General features: G+C 40.5%; 1 protein-coding gene across 1 annotated transcript in view; it reads right to left on the bottom strand.

Annotated features, from left to right (window-relative positions):
- thsd7aa (thrombospondin, type I, domain containing 7Aa) overlaps positions 1-20,843 on the bottom strand; it is a gene marked incomplete at both ends in the record, with an annotated part of 121,432 nt that overhangs the window by 78,187 nt on the left and 22,402 nt on the right. The gene's annotated exons all lie outside the window — the stretch shown is intronic.

Here is a 20,843-nt window from a genome sequence, read left to right as displayed (position 1 = left end):
GTCAAACTTGAATGCTTTACAATATTATTACGGGCTGATAATCGACAACTCCGGCGCCATAAAAGAATGGAATTCGCGTGATCTTTACATCTTACAACATGACTCCTCTTGAATCTAATTCATCACTTTTACCTCCCTCAACTATATCTCTCTGTGTGTGTGTGTGTACATTCGCCAGGAAATGACTGCTGCTCCCGCCATCACCGCGATACCAGAAGATAATAACACGCGGGTGCATTTACGGTATCAGCGCCAGCCATCGGCGAGAATAATAAACTGTTGACCCTTGGGATAGCGCAGACCCTGTTACCGTGAAGCGCGGACAAGATGAATGTGGGAAAATCAGATTGGACCTCGCCGGGCCAGAGACAATCAGAGCCGCAAGATGTTGCAATGCATTACTTTAAATCAGATGTTAGCCCTAATCTGTTGATGAATGTTAGGCGCTGTCACATCTGTTCTATTACAAATGGCCCTCGGACCTTGCTTATTACACACAGGACTCGTGTGCCAGAGGCGACGTTCGCATAGAGGATGCAGATATAGAGATTTATAACGGTGGGAGTGGAATTTGGAACAGAGGACTCGGCTGCAGGTTGAGGCAGATGGAGTGTCCACACATGGAAGAATTGGACTTTAGAGAGTTAGAGGTAGAAATCGTAGAAGCTGCTTCACATCATCATTGTGTCCAGTGTCTCTTTTTCGAGTTTAAGCCCAGTTTAAGAATAGCAATTACAGAGAGATCAGAAAATGCAGAAGCTTTTAGTTAATTTTTCAGATTGTTCCGTGGGAAAAAAAAAGCAGTTTTTTTTGGGAACGCTACATAAATAAATGACTCCTTTCCCTTTGGCAGTAGAGAAAAATTGTCTTTCTGTTGGTTTTTTATCTCCAGAGAGTCAGAGGTGAAACATCAGGACCACACAGTAAACAACCGATACAGCACACAGGACCACAAGTTCCTGTTACTAGTGCGAGTAACACACATAAAAAATACAACTACGAAACATGCCTGTGGCTAATTCCAACAACAGCCAACAATCGACGGCAGAGCTCAAGTCCTGCTAATTTGAGATGTTCGCAGTTTCAATCCTCCATTTGTGATACAACGTCCAGAAATGTAGGTCGTTTTCACACCCAATAGTCTCCGCTGGACTCGGTACTATGTCCCTCATCGTATTCCCCTCATCGCCTGAGGCGGCGCTGCATCAAGAAGTACTGAAGGAGAAGACGAGGCAAACGCTCATCTGTTGGTTTGTGCAGGACAACTTCTGTTTCCTCCACATGAGAGCAAAACATGGAACATGGAAAACAACAGACTCAGCCATTTTCTCCCGGCTATCGTTCTACACGCAAGTATGATTGGTTGTGTTTACCCACAATGCCCTGCATTATAGTCTGCTTCCACTATTTGGTTAAAAAAATGTCTATTTTCAAGACATTTGACCCGAGAGAATATGCAGATTACGCCTATTCCTATTACAGACCACAAACTGATATAAGTGGGTGTTGAGAAGGTGGAAAAGGAGCGGATTAAATCTCTTGAGGAGGAAGCCGAGGGTCGATTATTGGAAGTAGAAAAATAAAGGTGTTAAAACAATAAATTAAACTTATCAGAGCCTTGAATTCACTGTCACAGACATCCATTTAGCACTAATAGTGAAGATTACATGGCGGAGTCTTTCACGCATCGCTCAAGCCGGAGGTCGCGGAGAGGTCACGAGCCCAGATCTCATTAAAGCTCACAGAAAGATAATGACATGATCAGAGATTCCCGGGATTGGGGGGAGAATCTCAGGAATGTGGCCTGTAATGCCAATTCTCAGAAAGGGAATCTGAAAATCCTAATCCCTTTCCTTATCACATTTGACTTTCCGTCGTCTATGTCGGATTATCGCGAGAATCGAGGATTAGGGATTAGATGGAAACTAGTAAGGGTCACGAATAAAACGCTTGCAGGACATGATTTCCAGCTTTTTGATGCATAATCAAAAAAAAAGAAAAAGAAATCCACATTCTGTGTCAGGAAACTGGTTTATCAGTGAGAGAGGTCGAGAGAACGGACCATTCTTTTTTGGCTGTGAATACTAATGAACTGCGAGTGAGCAACAAGGTCACAAAAAACGAGCATGCTGGGACTTAGCTGCTACCCACATCAACATGAATGCGCTCCTGAAAATAAATAAATAAATGAATGTAAAAAAAAAAAAAAAAAAATCTCTTGAATATTCATAAGCGCAGCCACGTTTGCCTGTGGGGGTCGAGGTGAGGGTTGCTGAGCTCCGGCGAGCACAGCGGGGCGGAGGAACCAGGCAAGCGACCCCGCGCGGCACCCAGAGGCTCAGATAAAAAGCCCCGAAATATCACCAGTGTCGACTGTTCAACACTATCACAGTCACAGTGGCTGCATGAAAGCAAAGGCTACGTCTACACCAATTTGATTTTGTTTCAAAACACACGTCGAATGCGTACGGGGGGGAACACATCAAATGGAAAAGCTCATATGCAAATGAAAAACAACAACTTCTGAAGACATCAGAAGTTGTCATTGTGAAATTTCTGGAAGACATAAAGTACGATCTTACAGCTAAAACTAAACAGAATAATTTTGGTTTTTCAAGTACTCGATTAATCGAGAGAATAATCAACAGATTAATCCAATATGAAAATAATCAATAATCGTAAAGCTGCTGCGCTAAACCTATGATCCAAAACATGCAGAACAGTGGTCCCCGAGAACCAGGATTGGGAAACACTGCTCTAAAATATTCCATAATGGTATAAAATAACGTCCTTTCTCTTTATTTGTGCGTTTTACTTGTATTTTCCTATATATACTTCTTTTTTTTACCTTCTCCATATATGGTACGTTCAGGGACCTTGATTTTCTGCATCATTCATACAAAAATGTAACAAAAAAAGTTTTGTTATGTCCTCCAATAACACTAGTATTTTAATGAATGCCCTGTAAAGGGTTAAGGGTTGTGTGTTAAATCCAACAGGGACTCCATGGTATTCAAGAAATCTGTATTTGTACTGCCAAGAAATTTGCCTTTAAATGGGATTTTTATTTCTTAAATCATTCTCCTTTATCAAAACACATACATCTGCATGTATTCAAAAAGTGAGCTGCCATCTCCGAGTATGATTTATTGACATTTGACTTTGGGCCTGGCAATCATTTATAACAGCAAACACACAGTACAGTGTTGGATGGAAAAGCTCTCTCTCGATGGAGCCGTTCAAACTAATCACTGCAATTCAAAGAGTCTTAAGTGTGAGGAGGTGGACGCTGCGGGGCGACTGGAGGATGAATATTTCATTGTTTGTGTTTGACAAGCTCTCCGAAGGATGCAAACAATTTTTTTTTTGTTGTTCCATTTCCCTCGGGCTGTCTACACTTTACATAATTTGATTTTAATACCCTGGTGAATTGTAGACGTACGTACAGTTGTGTATGAACCTGGTCACAGACTCATGTTCAGACACTAACATTGCACTAATTATCACATATCCTCACAAGTCACCTTCTGTATGACTGCCTTTGTTGGTACTTGCTGGGTTTTGTCCAAAGTATAATCATCCCTAGGGACATGACGCACTAAAGACACGAAGAAGCTAGCATATTCGGAGGATCAGGGGGCGGAGCCTGCACACACCTACACCTGCAACTACTGTATGCACCTGCCGGTCAGTACTAGCCGCCAATCACACGGCGTCCATTCCAAAATACGTCCACGTCGTCATGCTCAACTACTGTACAGTATTTTACACTAAACAGGACCATAACTCACAAAATGGACTTCAAGCATGACCTGAAACTTGATCATAGATCATAAACGCCTCAGTAAAATAGCTTAGCTTAGCAGTGAAGCTACATTGGTTTAGTTTGCAGAGCCACAAAGCTAAGCTTATGTGTATTTACCGTCTATAATGTGGACACTTTCACCATTTTGTTATAAGCAGTTATATAAATGTCTCTGTGTTTCAATATTTACCTTTTATGCTGCGTTTCCCCCCTTCTTCCTGGTTTGACTGAAATGTTTGGCTAAAGGGCGGAGCCTGGACCGGACCAGACCATGTTTTGAATCAACATGGGGGGTTTTCTTTGTTATCTTTGATTTGCTTATTAAATAGTTTGGTTATATTTTTAACATTTTGTTGACACTATGTTGTTCTGTTTGATTGTTTCTAGAAATTTAAAGGAATAGTTTCGGCGTATTTAGCTCCCCCACACCAAGGTCCATTGAAATAATCAGTTATTTAACATTGTGGTACACAGAAGTCCTTGACCCACTGCTGCCTCTACCACTGAGTTCAAACATGTTGTTTTGTGACCTCAGAGTTTTAAAACTTTTGTTTGGATTGACCTTGGTGATATAGAGTTATTTAAGGCAGCAATGAACCAGTAACTCCTGCATCCCCCTATGAGCTAAAAACACAGATTTTCTCTGTGGACTTTGGTGCAGCAAACATATTCAACTTTCTGCCTACCCGCCAGGAAAGGGCTCGGTGTACTTTCCTCACTTTTACTCAAACCCGATCATTACATGACACTTTAACCCAGATACCAAGTTAGCAGGTGGATATGATTCAGTAATTGTGGTGGCAGTGACAGCGGCGGCGTCATTAGCGGCGGAACGGGCTACGATCCAGGCTTTAAGTGGCGAGTCAGTGTCATTTGTGTCAAACTGCTGTTTTAGAGGCTTTTTCCCGCGCTGACAGGAAGAATAAAATTAGAAGTTGCCGTGTTGCATTAGCCGAGTGTGAATAAGGCCACTGTGTCAGTGCAAACCCACACACACACACACAGACTTAAGTATCTAAGTATCTTAGAAGAAAAGGACTAAATAGAAGTTTGAAGTCACCTTTTAACAACATTACTTAAAGTGTACTGTAATTTAAATGATTTGATATAAAATGTACTTTGGTTTTAGAAGTAAAAGTACAACGAAAAGCCTGATGAACGCAACTTCTAATGTTTTGGGACTAATAAAGGATTATCTTATTTTATCCAGCAGCTCAGATTACACAGTTGTACGAAAATGGTTGTATTTATTATGATCCTTTTTTTTTGTTCTGTAATGTATTTCTATTCTGTTCTTATATCTGTTCTTTTTTACCTCCGCCAGGACGTATATGTTTTCGCCAGAGTTTGTCTGTCTGTTAGCAACATAACTTGAAAAGTCAAGGACGGATTTGGATGAAATTTTCAGGAAATGTCCTCAATGGGACCAGGAACAAATGATTAAATTTGGATGTATCACTATTTTTATCGCTATTTTAAGCACTTTCCGAGAGCTTTTCTAGTTTCTTAATGCTTTATTAAATTTTTGCTGCTTGGATGGACATGCTGGTCCATCTGCTGTTGCCGCCTGTAAATAATTGTGTTTTCGAGGTCTATAATCCCACAGAAGACATTGTGTGATTCCTTTTTTGACATTCCCCAAAGGAAAGATGCACAAAATGACACAATCTTCCTACGATCTTGGGATTTTTTTTCTATCACAAACAAACGTCTTCTCCTGCTGTTTAACGCTAGCGCGCGGTAATGATAATGATAATGTAGCATCGCGTCTGTGAGCCACTCCTGAAACAACACAAATAAAGTTGTCAGGAGAGTTGATTTATTGTTGATAATCCAACGCCCGATGACTGTATCCTGTCTGCGTGTTGCTGCAGACTTGAAGGCACCTCAAAGTACTTTGTAACATGAGCGAAAACGAAGCCTTCGCTCCCGCTCTGAATCTGTCGGCTGCTGCTGCTGCTGCGTCTCACTCTCACTGCCAGTGCACTGGAATCATCATGAATTATTCAAAGTCAGGGCAGTCGGGGGGGGCTGCTGCTGTGTGTTACTCCTAGAAGGTGGTGAACATGAATGAAATCTAAAATGACATTTGATGAGTCATCAGTTCAAAGACTTGGGGGGGGGGGAATCATTAAACCACAGCACATGTGTGTTTGTGTGTGTGTCCCAAGGAGAATACTATACATTCACAACAGGATAATAGTGCGGTGATGCTAATGTAATCGCTTGGAAATGGCGGGGGTAATAATTACGGTTGTACTGTAATGGTATTATCCACTGAACGCCAGTGCTTTATTATAATAATAATAATAATATTTTTATCTTTGTTCATTAATGAGAGGTGTGTCTTCTATAGGGTTAGCAGGGGGTTTTCCGTGTCCCTCGATCACCATGACAACTGCAGGAATAATAACCTGGTCAGGGACCAATGTTATGTTCAGCGTTTCAAGCTTGAAGTGAAGTGAGCTGACTTTTTTTTCTCACCATTCCCATGAGATCCAGGGACTTTGGTGCCAGAATTGCCCAAAAGCTGCTCCTCCGAGAGGGAGCGTTTAAAGTTTACCGTGCTCCACTGACTTTTCCCGTTATGATTATTATCTACAAGCGATAGTGTGCACTGACAAAACCACAATCTCTGTGTATTGCATTGAGGAATACTGAGACATTAAACCATTTAACACCAAGTGTACAGCGCACTCTGGATCATCGTAATTACGCAATCAGGAAATATTCCAACAGTTTCTGAGAAGCTGAGAAGTTGCACGCCAAAGCCGACGTTGTGGTTATTACGGTAATTTAAATCGTGATGTTGCAGGAAGCCAGAGAATCTGCGTCTTTGTCACCAGAGAGGAAAGACTTAGAAAAACACCTGTTCATATTTTTTTAAGACAAAAACTCAAACAAATGTGATCCTAAACTCATTTTTAAATTGTTCATACACTATTTTAGCGTGCAGTAAACTGTAAATAACTGCCAGACATTGAAAGTTATACTGGGAAAATGGGAAAAAGCTCACTCACAGGACATTTTCTGGCCCTTTTATGGTTAAAATAAGCACACAAAAAAGTCCAGACGGACATTTTGAAGGGTTTATCCAATACGATTTACAAAAGAGGAATAATCTACATAGAAGAAGCCTAAGAAAGAAGTCCACGAGATAGAAAGGTATTCACAGTTACTATTTTTTGAATTTTTTAACTTTATAACAACCATTTTTTGAGAATAACATCATATAAAATTAGACGATTTTGAATATTATATGGCAGGGATGTCCAAATGTCAGATTTTTGGGATTATAGTCAGAATTGTGAGAAAATAAAGTCAGAATTCTGACTTTTTCTAACTATTTTTTTTCACTTGGTCCTACATACTCTTCCATACATGTCCACATATAGATACTCTTTACTAATATAGTATATATAGTGTATATATATACAGTGTCTTCAGGAGGAGCTGTCATCTCCTGTCTGTGTCTGCCAGCCAGCCTGAGGGCCATGTTCTTCATTAGAGGTTACATGCTGACATGTGGGGGGGTGGGGATGGGGATGGGAGTGCACACACACACACACACACACACACACACACACACACACACACACACACACACACACACACACACACACACACGCTCGAACAATGAAGACACTTACAGTGAAATTCAACAGAGCATTAAATGCTTTATATAAACTGTAAACAACAGCAGACGGCAGCAGCCACTCACGCAGCCTGGAGTGATGCTTTTTTTCCCCCTTTTTCTGGATTCACACCATTGTTTGAGAAAAGAAGCTGTTCTGAAACATATATATATTAATGATATCTATCTAGTGCAGGTGGCAACGTACGATCTGGGGTACAATATGAGCGAAAGCAGAAAAAAGAAAAAAAAAAAGGCTCCATAGCAACAGAGAGAGGAGCTTCGGTTTGTACTCTACTATAAACAATAACCCTGCAAAAGAGCATTTTCTTTGAATGATAACCGTGCCAAAAGAGATTTATCCTCTAAACCTGAACACTGAACACCATCGCTCTTTTACTAAGATATATTTAATCCTCAGACATTTCTCTTCCTGTTCTTTTTCTTTGCTTGTTTTTTTGTCAATACAAAGACGGGTAAAAAATGTATATTTATAACAGTTTCCCCGGTTATTTTTTAAGGTAACTAACAGTTCAGTGACAGGAGCCGTTCATATGTGGATGTGTGAGATATCGACAAGTCAATTCTGACTTTGCTTCACTGAAAAAAGGGGCTTAAATAATAAAATCTAAGTCCACAGTATAAATATGTTTGCTGTTTTTCCCCCAGCTGTTTGAAAATCACCCATTTCAGCTTGTGAGGACACAGGAGCGAGTGATCATTTTCAAACATTGGCCACAAAAGACGACAGAGAACCTTATCTTTGCTGGAGAAAACTCAGCGCAGCAGTCCAATACTAACTTACTCTTGGCAAACAAAAAAAATGTTGTGACATGGCATGAGCTTATCGAGAAACAATGCCAGGGCGAATGAACGCTGTAATCCAGCCGAAGGCTGTCCAAGGAGATAATGTATTCTGTGATGTTGTTGTTGGCCAGGAAGCCAACGGTGAACATCTGACACCTAAACCCCCTGTGACAAATTTAAAGATATAATATGCAACATTTCTGCATTAAGCTATTAATCGTGTATTTATACATTAGCATATTATGTTTTCAGCTCTCTTTCCGACTGGTAACAAACAAACAAACAAATATTCCACACAACTATTTAGACAGAGTTTGAGTTTTTGATTTTACCGTGGGTAAAATTACTACTCGGTGTTGTTTGATGCACATTTTGCCACCAAATATCTCGCCAAACTGCGTGAAATGCAAAGGAGAACAAAAGAAGACAACAATTCCCATGATCCCACGCTGCTTCCGAACATCATCAAACTTGTTATTTTGCTCGGTTCTTTATTGCGGGGACTCCTAGCGGCAGATAGTTAGCATCTAACTTGGAATCATCGTGCAGGCTGCAGGATCCAGATCCAATTTCGAGGCTTTTATTATTATATCATTCATATCATATCATCACCAATATTAATCACCAACTTAAGTTGAATAAAGCTAAATAAAGTGTTGTCCTTTCTCTCCCCCATTTTTACGTTCACCCCAGCCCGTCTAGGCGATGTCCGCACATCTTTGAGCCCGCTTCTGTCAGAGATTTCGTCTTCTGTTAAAAGCCACGAATGTTTGCTCATTGTGTGAATGGTTGGGTTTCTCTGCTCTGTAACATGTTGTCTATGTACAGAGCCTTGAGATAATGTATGTTGTGATTTGCAGCTGCAGAGCGTCGCGGGGAAAACATCTTACGTACGATGTTTTTACGCATGTTTTTTGCCACAGTAACAACAAAAGAAGCACACGCGCGCACGTGTGAAGCCTGTGAACTCGCCGACATATCAGCCACATGAAAGTCTCATGGAAATGAGCCGGTGTCACCCCCCCCCCCCCCCACCCGCTTCTGCACCGTCTCCTCCGGCTCAGGCTAATTGCAGTAAACAGAGCAGATGGGGAACAGTTGCACCAAAGGGAGGGTTTTATACGGGGAGTGAGGATGGGACGGGGGGTGGGGTGGTGGAGGTGGAGAGGTGATGGATGGATGGATGGATGGAGGGATGGAGGTATGGATATAAGGAAGGATGAGGTGTTGATTAGCTCACCACAGACTGTAAAGATCACGGCTGCGACTCAGTGCCAGTGATATATTTAGCTGTGCCACTCGCAGCGAGGAGCGTTTCTCACATATAAAAACAGGATGGTTGTGGTGATGTGTGTGTATGTGTGTAAGGGTGATTTCTAGCCTTGCTTGCTTTATCTTGCTCACTTCGCACAAACCCCTCTCCCTGACAACGCTCCCTCAGAGTCGATGCCCAATCGTTTTGAACCCTCTCTTTAAGGAATGTATTAATATACAGAAATGCAACACACACACACACACACACCCAGCACCCTCCCTCCGTTTACCACGCACAGAGGCTTTTCCCATCTGCGCCGCTGTCACCGAGAACCAGGATTCCAATTAAATCGTACACTCTGGAACTCTTCAGGCGCTGAGCGTTATTAGATGAAAGCGTCGCCGCGAATTAGTTTGAACGCTTTTCTCCAGATGAGGAAAATGTTCTGAGGGTCGCGAGATATACATCTCTGCGTAAGTGGAGGACAGAGATAAATAAATGAGTCCAGGGACGTCGGCCCGGATTCGTCTGTCTCTCTCTCTCTCTCTCTACATATAACATCCACCTCTCTGTCTTTGTGCACTGCTTATGAACTCTTTCAAATCCACCAGCGCGGACTCTTGTATGTTAATATATTCAAACGGGCATATGGCTTTATTGAAATATTAATGTTCACGTTGCATGATGAAGGAGCAAAATTAGCCGGACGGCTGCGGCAGCGGCGGGGGGCAACTGGACCTGCTGTGCGAACGCCGCACTTAGTGCAGATTTGAATTGTGTGACTTGATTTAAAAGATGTTTTATGAAAAGAAGTCTCCATTTTTGTTGAACATTCCCACAGAAGACAAAGAGCAGATACTACTTCTGTACTTCTTTAACCCTCTAACATCGAGCATAGCGTTGTTGGCGACCCATTTGGATAAGCGCTCTTTACATTACCGTAATTACGCGACAGTTTGCGCTATCGGAACAATTCCAACGGTTTCTGAAAGCTGAGAACGTGCACTTATGTGCATTGCACACAATATGTGGCTATTACGGTAATTTCACTGACTTTTCTGATCGGAAATATGTTTTATGATGTTCAAATTTCAAAATAAGACACTCTTCTTAGCATGCAGTAAATTGTAAATAATTACCACCTATCAAAAGTTCAAAGTATTCAGCAAAAATGGGCAAAAGCACTTGGTCACAGGACATTGTATGGGTGCAATAAGCAAAAACAAAAGGCCAGGTAGACATTTTGAGGCTTAGGCGCTAAAGGGTTAAACTTCATTAAAGAACATTAAAGTATCCACATGAACAGGACAATAACACACATAAAACAGCCATTTTGGAACTATATTGTTATATCAGTCAGTTTTTTTAAAAGCATTCCTTTATAAAACTGCCTTAGGAGGGACGGCCTGTCACAGATTATACAAAACAGGATAAAGCTCCTATTTTATGCAAAATTTGTAGACAGAATGTAAACAATATGAGGTTTGAATATTAAAAAGTGTTGACAAAAGTAGTGACTATGAATGTAAATTAATACAAATGCTGGTAAAACGTGTGTGTTAAAAGGTCACATTATTCAGGCTCACAAAACCAGGAAAAACATTAGCATTAGCATTTCCGTGGTAAACAACACAGCAGGTGGATGTTTCATCACTGAAGTAAGCTAGCAGACGCAAAAGTTCACATAGCTACTAGCCATTAAATAAAAGACACAAAACAATATTTACCTTGTCGCCACTCTTTACTGACGCTAACGTCATTTTAACTGTTATCTGTTAAATGCGTTATATCTTCTTTATCTGGCAATGTTTATCCTCCTCGGGACTTCCGTTTGTCACCGTTTATCCCGTTTTTCTTCGTACTTCTCCGCTGTTAAGTTGCATGATAAAATACACAGCTAGACTTTCACAATAAACTTCCTGTTGAACCGGAAATAACGAACTATCACGCCGACGATAGCTAAACACGGTTGCTAACTTGACATATTAGCATGCCGATTGTCCTTTACTTTGACGTATTTCCAAATTTCACAAATTAAATACTATTTTAAACATTTTCAGTACTTTTTTGCACATTCTTATAGCCTCTGTATATACTGTAAGTTTTAACATAGTAATGGGTTAACTTAACTTACAAATGGACTTTTAAATATATATATATATATACATATATATATATATAATGCTGAGATATATATATCTCAGCATTATTCAAGATTCATAGAAAGAAAAATGGAATGTGCTGACAATAAGCATGTTTGCATACATGTAGAATCACTTTTAAAAGGTTTGTTTTTTTGTTTTTGTTTTTTTAATATGGGACTTTAGGCAGGGACCACTATTATGCGTCACCATGGTAACACATCAGCCAAAAAACAGACAAACCAGCCACAAAGAAGGTGTTTGTGAGCTCACACTGACCACTAAAATCTGGATTCTTTAAGACACTCTGGAGACATTCTGTTGACGAGAAAGGGACATGTGGGTGGAAAGAAGAAGGGACAGCCTGAAAAATAATGCCCCTGGCCACAGCTGCCGTCGTTGACATGTGGGCATAAAAAAACCTAACTCTGGGTTTTGCATTGTTCATGTCCAGTGGTACAGTTGACAGTAACAAAAAAAAAAGAAGAAGAAATGAGGTGATGTTCAGTCAAAGCTGTCAGGTGGAAACGCACATGTGGAATCTCAACCCAAGGTTGTGTGTGCGAGTGCTACAGTGGCTGTAATGAGCTGAAACATTTGGCTTGGTGTGAACATAAGTCGGAAATCGGACACTATCAAACCACCGAGGCACAATTCTATAATCTTATAATCTTAACTTTAATCTTTAATGTGTTGACAGGTCATAAAAATCACATGATATCTATTTAAAATTGTTTTTTTTCAGGCTCCAATGACCAAAAAGATTGAAAGTGGACGGAGGAAACTTTGGTAATTCAGGTCTGTGGAGTGGACAGCTCCTGGTGCTGAAGTCAGATCTCACAAACTAGACTCTGGAGCTACACTTTGTGTTATTAGTCAAAAGCTTTAGTTTCCACAGATAAAATAAAGACAGTAACATTTGACATAACTGTGAACTTAGAGTACACAGTTGTCAATATACTATGAAATGATAATCAGTGGTTAAATATGAATGTACTGTCAAATATTTAATAGATTATACAGCGTAAAGTAACACACGTGTGGTGTAAGAAAATGTAGGAAAAAGGGTGATTAAAAATAACTAAATAACAAAAAAAAATGTATGGTTCTATGTCGTCACTTGGACAGTTTGAGGCTGTTTAAAATAATTGGCCGTCTCTATGGACGCTTCTATCCCCCCCCCCCCCCCCCCCAAAAAAAAACCTGACATGCGGAAAGTGAAATGACAAACGGGGTTCTCTGGGTTCCCAGAGTGCATCAGCGTGATGGAGGGCACCGTTGTCAGACAATAGCGCGGGCATTAATATTTAATGTTAAAGTATCATTGCAGGCGCTGCGGCTGGCTGGGGAATGATTGTCTTGCCCCTGCAGTGATATTCACCTGGCTGAGTTTAATGGAAAACAGAGGAGTCCCTCAGGAGCTGCAGGAGGAGCTGCAGGAGGAGCTGCTGTGTGTGGATGCAGTGTTTTTGTCTTCATCCAAAAACCTAAACCTGCTTCTCTAAATCTACACACACTGGGTTTACACAAAGACAAAGCACAACATTTTTAGCTGATCCGCAAGCTTTTCAAAATAAAAGGTGACCGAGCGTTTTCAGTTATCTCCCTCCTGCTCTTTTACAAGACTCACTTAATGTCACTTCACTTTATTGTACTTCTGTGTCACCTTTTTTATCTTTATTTAAGAGTTATTGCACTTTCACTGTGTTTCATATTCCTTTTTAGAGTTGTATTTTCCAATCTTCTATAACCCTTTAACACCAAGCGTACCAGTCATTTCACAGGACTTGTCCATAAGTTTCCATTTTTGTTGGCCTGTTTTTGACAAATAGTCAAACAAATGTTATTTTAAATAGGTTTTATACTGTCCATAGTTCAAATTTAACACGCACAATCTGGTGTCCATGTACAATTATTAATATTCTGGGGAAAATGGGCAAAAGCACTTACTCCCAGGATAATTTTCTGGCCCTTTTATGGTTAGAATAAGCAAAAAAGTCCCGATTTATGATAAATGTATGTATTTTTATATTATTTAAATGAGTAAGAGAAACAGTTCATCTTCAAATGTGGTCTCTGTGATTCATGGACATCTCAGTCCACCTGCTCCTCGTCTTAGTATGATATATTTTTTACCAAAATGTCACATTCAAACACACAGTTCTGTACAAAAAGCTCCACCGTCTCTACATTTATGTATAAAATACAGCAGGAAGCAGCTGATCTACATGATGAATAGCGGAAAAAGGAAAGAAATGTGGAATAAAAATGAATTTCCTTTTGGCTTTAAGCGTGTTTTTTTTTTTTTTTTAAAGCGTTACTGATGATGTGTCGTTACGTCGCCCTTTTAATTGCCTCATTTATCCTGCAGACGTCGCTCGGCTCTCTGCGATAACTCACGCGGTCGCAAAAAACAGCGATAAACGAAGAAGTAATGCATGGTGTTTAATGTCAGGTGGTGGTAATATTAACCTGACTGCAGGGGAATCCAACCCCCCCCCCCTCCTCCCCCCCGTTACACACACACCGAGGCTCCTCCCACAGTTGGCTCCCAGAATTCATTTCCCACGGCCATTTTTATCCCCCTTGCACGAGAATTTAATTACATTGTTGCCATTAAAATTACCCACAATCCCCCAAAGTGCCGTTGGTGGAGCAACATGGTGGAAATCTGGCAGTAAACATTGTTTCCTGAATGATTGTACTAAAACAAACGCTTTTTCGTTTAACACTGTAACACAAAGTGTGTCACGCCTTTATTATTGTAATTAAGCGCCACATTATCATCCATGTGGATGCGTCACATGACACGTTTGGTCCAATCGCGATACAGGCACCGTGCCTGCGGGGGTAAAAGTTAGTTTAATTAGCTCAAGACGATAACAACGCTGTGGTTTTTTTTATAACCCGTCCGCCCCGTCCTATAGACGCACACGACCAAATATGGTCGTTCCTGTGCAGCAGTGTACAGTGAAGACGTCAGTTTGTCTCGACAAGATGTTTTTTTTCTTTTTCCCATCCATATTGTGTTTTTTGGAGGGTGACGCAAAACTGAGAAAAAGAGAACAAATCGATCTGTGTGAGTCTGTGAGCTGGAAAACTGCACCGTTTAGTAAATATATAAAATCTGCTCCAGATACAGCTGTTGTCCACACTACAGCGGTGATTTAGAGGCCTGAAAATGCTGTGTTTCAGTCTGGACACACACAAAAACAATCCACATTCACTTCCTGATTGGTTCTTATCAGCCATAAAAGACAAGGCTCGAGTCACATGACCGCCTTCGTGGAAGAAAACAGTGTGGAACGCAACATGGAAAATCCTGAGGAGGTCAGATTTTTTGGTTAACTTTGTATTCCAGTGTGAGGTCTTCCTCTTGAGGTCAAGCAGGCCCAGCTCTGTTAAGGGTTTTTAAAGGTGCATTATGTAATAAATCTAAAGCAACTCCTAATATGTCACACAGACTCAGGAATAATGTTCATATAACAAACTGAACTCACCAACAACAACAGTACAGACAAAATATTTGCATTAAAAAAAATAATATTTTGCAGACTGCAAATCATGTTTATGTTTTGAAATCACGTTTTGGCATTTAGTCTCTGCTGCTGAGCAACCACGGGTTGCCAGTTACGTCAGAAAACGAAACCTAAAAGACCTCGGTATTTTGAGTTTGAGTGTAGTAACCGTTTTTGGCCACATTCTTATATATGGTGCCTTTAAATCAAAGTTGACGATGCACTTGTTCACTGTGGTGTATCACAAAGTCTTTCTGCTTCATTTTACAGATAAAAGGACCACAGAACATCTTGTAACTAAGTGCTTTTGTCCATTTTTTGCAGAATAGCCAGTTATTTACCACGTACTGCATGTTAAATGACTGTTTTAACAACTTAAAATGAAAGAAAACACTGCAGTTGTAAATGAGCACCAGATTTTGTGTGTTAAATTTGAAATTGGAACAGTAGGAAACATATTTACAATGACGGTTTTTGAGTCTTTGTCTCTCAATAAAAAAAGACGCTGATTCTCCAGCTTCCTGAAACAGCGTGAGTGAGATTACCGTAATAACCGACGGGCAACTTCTCAGCTTTCAGAAACCATCGCGTAATCTACTAAAACTAAAGGCGATCTAGCTTGAATCCAATTTGATTCCCGTCTGTTTGTATGAACAGCATTTAGTCTAACATGGTTATTTTTGACGTTGAAGTTGAATACGGTTGAAAAACAGTGTATTTATGCTTTGGGGAAATTGTAAAATAGGTCAGATTGGATTCGGAGGTTAAATCAGGTGTTTTTGTACAATGAGATTTTCTTTTTTATCTGTGCTGAACATGCAACGTCTTCCGCTGGGAGACGACGCCTCCGTCCTCTGAGGCTGTTGTTAAAAGGATTTTTCTTTTTTAAGTTCTTCACCCTCCAAAATACCGAGGGTGTGAGGAGAGAGGATGTCACTTCACGTACATGTGACGTATAAAACCCACTGAGGCAAAGTGTCATTTGTGAATTTGGGGCTTATACAAAAAAAAAAAACACACACAATTGATTTGATTTGATGGAATGTCCTGGATCCAAGTGTCACCAGGAGAGGATCATGGGAGAAAACTCCTGTCATAACCTCATAAATCAACGGGTTTGATATTGTTCAAGAGGAGAAAAACAAAAAGAGACACGGAGGATTTGCAGGAATGGAATGAACTCAGTGATGAATTTATGATTTTTCTGGGGTTTTTCATTGGATTGTACAGGATTTGAAATATAAGCTAAATAAACTTATTATCATCTTTGTGTTAAGTAACAGAAAAAAAATAAAAATAAAATTGATTGATTAATTCATTCATTAATAAGAACTAGTTTAAAGTTCACTTCTTCCACATTGATTTACTGACTTCACTGGTCCAAAAAGGAATTATAGTAGTTTACATCCATGTGTTCATTTTTGAAATAAATAAATAAATAAACAGGCCCTTATTCATTTTTAATAGCACTTATATATGTGGCTGATGTCCAGCTTGGGTTTTTTAAGACCCAGCAGATCTTACATGTCATTTTTTCTGTAAATCTGTAAATTGAAGAGATCCCGACCTCACAACGTGACTCATTCCCTCGTGTTTACACTATATTCGCTCATTCGTGTGGAAATCGGAGGTTGAAAGTTACGTCAATAAATAAAAAGTGAGAAAACCTTGGATTTTTGAATATTTGATCACGAGCTGGAGTTGTGAAGGATCAATGAATGTTGCTGATTGGATCGCTGAGTGGAAAACACATCGTTGTGTGTGTGTGTGTGTGTGTGACCTCTCACTGGCATGAATGCATTAGTACAGCATCTGTGCACGTCAGCAGTTTTACAAACACGACGGCTACCATCACACTGACACTCCCACTGCTGCTGCTGCTGCTGCTGATGCTGCTGCTGATGCTGCTGCTGCTGCTCCGCTGATGAGCTATTCATTAATATTCATTCACTATCCACCTGCAGGAGAACTCATATGCTGTGAGATGCTTATTATATGTAAATAGGCTTCCTATGAAGTATGTATAGGAGCATATATATATATATGTATATACGGCTATATTAAACATGTTGTGTGCCTTTTATGTAAAGATCCAAGGTCGTTCATTAACTATTGATGAAACGTGGAGAGTAAAAAAAAAAACGGTTTTGTTCTCCGTCACTCGTCACTTTTTTGATGATCGTCACTCGATAAAACTTCAATCTTCGCGTCAGCAGGGAGGTGGTTTCCGTCGTCTCCATGGCAACCAAACCAAACCTCAACACCATACCATGCTCCGGAATCAGTAGGAGGATGGTAATGAGGATAAGGTGGATGATATAATCCAGGAGCTACATACAGTCAAGCTGGAACGGACTCACGGATACAGTAGAGACTGATGAACGTTGGTTATAAATGTTATTTAAAGGCGCCATATGTAAGAATGTGGCCAAAAACAGTTACTACATTCAGGTGCATTATGTAATAAATCTGGCCATAAAATCCTCCTAATATGTCAGAGACTCAGGAATAATGTTCATATAACAAACTGAACTCACCAACAACAACAGTACAGACAAAATATTTGCATTAAAAAAATATATTTTACAGACTGCAAATCATGTTTATGTTTTGAAATCATGTTTTGGCATGTGGCGCCACCTACCGCCGTCTACCAACCATTGCAGTCAGTAGAGTCTCAGCTGCCGAGCAACCACGGGTTGCCAGTTACGTCAGAAAACGAAACCTAAAAGACCTCGTTATTTTGAATTTGAATGTAGTAACCGTTTTTGACCACATTCTTACATATGGCGCCTTTAAATTATGATTAGTTTACAAAGACGCTGATTCGCCGGCTTCCTGCAAAGTACGCTCGGTGTTAAAGGGTCAGACTCACAAAATCGTTGGTATAACCTGTTCTTTTCAGTGTAAAAAGGCTTTAGTAACACATTAAATTAATGATATTTATTATTTTTTTCCCATTGTAGAGCTGCAGGGATGTGTGGTTCTTAGTTTCTGAGGTTCTTTGACTCGGCCCTCTCTCAATCTATCAAACTTTATGTGTTCTTTACGAGTTCTTTAGCTGCTGGACGGTCTGTAAAAATTCATTCTGGAGTTTAAAATTCCAGCTACAGTAAATGTAATTAGCTCTTTTTAAAGAGCGTAATACGTCGTCAGTTCCAGATGAAGCTCCTGACTGCACAGATCTGCTGAATGCAGCTCTTTCCTAGCACTTTATTTCACTTTCACACTCGTTTTTTTTTTCTCCCCCGTGGGCAAAAATAAAGGAGACGCCCACCGGCCTAGTGCCCTCGTACACGTCTCTGGATTCATTGTGTGGCGTTCAGACTCCGACACTCTGAGATGCTTTTAGAGCAGAGCTGTAAAGGGTCAGACGCTGCAGGGGCTGCACAGAGGCTGAGGAAAGAGACGCAGAGACCAAACGTAGCAGCAGCAGCAGCAGCGCAGGACGGGGGAAAGGTTACGCTAAGTTCACGCTTTTTTTTCCCCTGACGATTGCACTCGTGTGAGCAAAGTAACACTGGGTAGTTAAGTGTGGAAGCTCATAAAAGGACTTTGTGATATCAGACTTTAAGTGAACAAACCCTTCTGTGTCTCTTTCAATATTTTTTTTCAACAGATCTGACTGATATATATGAAATACTGGGCTGAAAATGAACGTTAACGCCCATTAAACACACTCCCATCGGTCAACATGGTGTTAAAAATGTGACTCACAGACCTAAATCCAGACTGTGGGTTCACAACAGTGCGATGATGGAAATGGGAGGGAATCATACGCGTGATTGTCATTAGCTTTGCTGCTGCATCGCGGCGTTCAGAGAGAGTCTGCTGCTGCTCTGCTCGCTCTCATTAAGAAAAACTGGGAATCAGCAAATAAAGAAAAAGTCAGTAGAGAGTGGAGGAGGAGCAGGAGGAAGAGGAGGAGGAGGAGGAGGAGGAGGAGGATGTTGAATATTCTCCTTGCAGGGAGCAGGGAGAGGCACTGCAGCACATGTGTGTGTGCAGGAACGAGTGAAAATGTGGGGGAATCTGTGCGGTTTCAGTGGTTGTGTTTGTGATTTTTTTCTTCCACTGCTGATAAAGAGCAGGCTTTTACATGTAGAGACTCCACTGATTCAGTGATTCAGTGAAAACAGAGCTGCCAAACGCGTTATTCTCTCACTTTTATACACAAACGCGCGCGTTTGTAACGAGCTGCGACATGACGGGAGCTCGCTCTACTCAACGCGATTAAAGCAGCACTCTGACAGAAGAAAGTATGAATAAAAAATAAACAAACACACGGCAGATTTCAAGAATGCGTTTTTTTTAAATGTATTTTCATTGATTTTTGAGGCTGACATGTCGAGATCAAAGCTGCAGTGAGGGAACTTCTCGTCGTAGGAGTTCTGGGGAATTAACCACGAAATCCAAAATACACAAATTGCAAATGAAATTGATTTAATTGTTCAAAAATATTGCATTTTATTTGTTTGAAAATACACTTTTTGTGTACTTGGGAAGCTTCCTGCTGATTTGGAACAACAGCTAATAAATAGTATAGAGTATCTACACTCTTAGAAATAAGGGTTCCAAAATGGTCCTTCTACAAGGGCTGAGGTTCTACCTGGAACCATTTGCCAAAGAAAGGGTTTTTCAAGGGTTCTTGGTAACACTAATGGTTCCAGTAAGAAGAAACGTTTTGATCCAGAGAACCCTTTAAAACCCCTTTCCTGAATAAAGCGTTTTAAAATGGTTCTTGGTGGAACCCTCCAAAAGGGTTCTCCTATGAGGACAAGCCAAAGAACCTTATATGGTTCTACTTAGCACTTTTATTTCTAAGAGTGTAATGTTTATAATCTGACAAACGTTAGATAATTACAATTATTTTGTATTTAACTCCAAGCCTGTGACGACACCTCCCGTCCATTGAGCTGTTTCTCCAAAACTCAGTAGCCAATCAGCAGGCAGCTTCCTAAGCCCCGCCCATGGTCAGAATCGCAAACAAAAAACCAGCGCAAACGCATAAAAACACAGTCAGCACACAAAATTCCCAATTATATGGCTGTAGAATTGTCAAAAAATGTTCAATGAGTGATTTTTTTAAAGATGGATAACTTTCGATATCTGTTAGTTATTCAACCGTTTAGGAATTACGGTACTGAGAAGCTGATTGGACGGTTGTTTCCGCGAAGGACGTGAGGTTTTACCATAATTTCTGCTAGTTTTTCTTAGTTTTATGTAGAATTTTCTAGATATTACAAACAGTTACGGTAATGAGAAGAACGCATGGTAACAGAAGGGTTATAACACTTTATCCTGTACGTCCAGGTTTGAGCCTGCTGCCCTTTTTTGTTTTCAGAGCCAACAACAGACGTCAGACGCCAAACATTCGCCCGTTCCGTTTCTGCAAGCGGGGCAAGCAAATTACAGCTATTAAGGGGGAGGCGGGGCATTTTGTCGCTCTGTGACATTTTGTTTAACGCACTGGCGGCAACACTGCAAGTGATGAAGTGGAAAGAATCATTTTCTGGAGCGCAGAGGTTATGAATGGCCCGAGCGAATCAGGCAGTTCCTGTAAAAAACGGAGCCTTAATGATGCGAATGTGTGAGAGAGAGAGAGAGAGAGAGAGAAAACGGGCAGAGTGAGGATGAATGTGTGCGATACACTCGTACATTTGTGAGAAGTGTGTCAGCGCGG

Source organism: Microchirus variegatus, assembly GCF_963457635.1.
Source record: "Microchirus variegatus genome assembly, chromosome: 13".
In the NCBI taxonomy this organism is placed as follows: Eukaryota; Metazoa; Chordata; class Actinopteri; order Pleuronectiformes; family Soleidae; genus Microchirus; species Microchirus variegatus.
This window is presented reverse-complemented; position numbering and strand designations above follow the sequence as displayed.